The sequence below is a fragment of the Galeopterus variegatus genome, unplaced genomic scaffold (genome assembly GCF_000696425.1).
Source record: "Galeopterus variegatus unplaced genomic scaffold, G_variegatus-3.0.2 Scaffold9434, whole genome shotgun sequence".
Taxonomy (NCBI): Eukaryota; Metazoa; Chordata; class Mammalia; order Dermoptera; family Cynocephalidae; genus Galeopterus; species Galeopterus variegatus.
Genome location: NW_007735545.1, coordinates 43,845 through 46,473, shown reverse-complemented (window position 1 = coordinate 46,473; position 2,629 = coordinate 43,845).

Below are 2,629 nucleotides of genomic sequence, written 5' to 3'. Positions count from 1 at the left end.
ATTATTTATTCAATCACCTTACTTGTTATTTGTCTGTTCAGATTTTCTATTTCTGTGTAATCTTATCCTAGTAGGTTGTATGTGTCTAAAAATGTATTCATTTATTCTAGGTATCCACTTTGTTGTTGTAAGTCACTGAGAGCAGTTAGAGTTTTTTCATTTGGTTTTTGTTCTCTGAAATCAGTTGTAATGTCTTCTCTTTCATTTTTTATTTGACTTATTTGTGTATTCTCACTTTTCTTATTAACCTAGGTAGTTTTATCAACTTTGTCTTTTAAGAAAACAAAACCAAAAAATCTTAGTTCTGTTGATATTCTCTAGTTTTTTAGTTTCTATTTTATTTATGTCTCTGCTTATTTTTGTTATTTCATTCCTTCTACTAACATTGGGCTTTGTTTGTTCTTGGTTTTCTGATCCTGGAATTGTAATATTAAGTTGTTGCTCTGAAATTTTTTTAATGTGGATATTTACTACTATAAACTTTCCTGTTACACCTTCTTTTCTCATCCTGTAAGTTTTGATATTTCATGTCTCCATTTCTGTTTTTCTCATAATATTTTAATTTTTATTTTGATTTCTACTTTGACCTATGAGTTGTTCTGGAGCATGTTGTTTAATTTCACATGTTTGTGAATTTTTCAAATTTCTTTTTCACTACGATTTGAATTTGCCCATCCAAATTTTGTGTTCAAACTTAATCTCCAATGCAATTCCATTAAGAGGTAGGACCTTCGGAGGTGATTAGATTATGAGGGCTCCTTTCTTATGAATGGTATTAAGACTTTTGTAAAAGGATCTCTTTATACAGTATTTGGTTCTTTTTTTATCTTCTGCCATTGCTATGAGGATGAAAAGCTTAAGGCACCATCTTGGAAGCAGAAACCCCTGTTATTAATATTTTGTCTATCTCCTACACATTTTTTTTCTTAATGATCACCAAGCCTTTCATAAAATATCTGAGAGTTATAAAATCTTAATTTGAGCTGGTAACAACTTAACCTTGATTGCAAACAAAATCTGTATTCATTTGCTCTAGGCCAACATTTCATGCTTTTGATGTCACAATTTACATTTTTATATAGTATATTTCTTAACAATTTTTTATTGATATTGAAGTTTTTAATAGTTTTGTCTTTTCTCTTTTATTCTATAGATATAAGTGATTTACACATCTGTTACATTATCAGAGTTTTCTGAATTTGACTATATATGTATCTTTACTATTGTGATTTTTACTTTCATAGGTTTTCATGTTTTAGGTTTTTGTCTTTCATTTTAATTTGAAGAACTCATGTTAGCATTTCTTGTAAGGGAGGTGGTGGTAATAAATTCCCTCAACTTTTGCTTGTCTAGGAATGTCTCCATTTTTCCATTTCTAAAGGACAGTTTCCCCCTGTGAACTGTTCTTGTTTGGCTTTCCCCCCAATCTTTCAACACTTCAATATACTCATTTCACTATCTCTTGGCTTGCAAGGCTTTTCTTGATAAATCAGGTGATGGCTTAATGGGGGCTTCATTATATGTGATGAGTCTTTTGTCTGCAGCTGCTTTCTAGACTCTCTCATTGTTTTGAATTTTAGCAACTTGATAATTCATTTCAGATTATATTGTGTGTGTATGTTGATCTTGCCTGAGGTTCTTTGAGCTTCTGGATGTCCACATTCCTTCCAAGACATGGAAGTTTTCAGACAGTATTTCTTAAAATAAACCTTCCTCCCCTTTTTATCTCGGCTTCTCCTGCTGAGATGCCCATAACTTCTATGTGTTCACAGTTGATGGTTCTCCATGGGTCCCTTTTGTTTTCTTCACTCTTTTCCATTTCGCTGTTGTTGCTGCTGCTGCTATTCTTTCTCTCATTTCCTTATTTCAAATAATCTGCCTTTCAGTTTGTTGGGTATTTCTTCTGCATGATCACATCTGCTGCTGAAGGTCTCCATTCATTTTTTTCAGTTCTGTCATTGTATTTTTCAGCTCCATCATTTCTGTTTGGTCCCCTTTTTATGGTTTCTATTTCTTTTATAAACATAATTTGGTTTATGCATTTTAAAAATTGCATTTAGTTCTCTATCAATGGGCTTTTTTTTTTTTTTTGGTTGCTACTGTTTTGTTTGTTTGCATCTCATTGAGTTTCTTTAAGATTATTGTTTGGAATTATTTTTCTACAAATTAGTAGATCTCATTTCTTTGCAGTAAGTTACTGGAGTTTATAAGTGTCTTTTAATGTTATTATGATTTACTGATACTTCTTTATCTGCTAGATTTGCATCAATGTCTGTGCATTTGAAGGGATACACACCTCTTACAGTCTTTACAGGTTAAAGGCTTTTTAAAAAAACATTTTGGCAGGTTAAAGGCTTCCCCTTTTAGTTTCTGAGTCCATCTGAGTAGATAAGCTTGGTTGCAAACATTCACATTTCTATCCTGCCAGCCATGACTTAGGTTGTAAACATGACAGGACTAAGAGGGTTCCAAGTCCCTACCAACCTGATTCTCTTCAGGAAGGGCCCCTTTCATCTCTGCTGCACAGACACAGACACACACACACACTCACAGAGTGATGAGGAGCATGTGAAAAACTGCCCAGATAAGATCACAGGTGAGGACTGGCCTAAATAGACCTTCCCTGGAC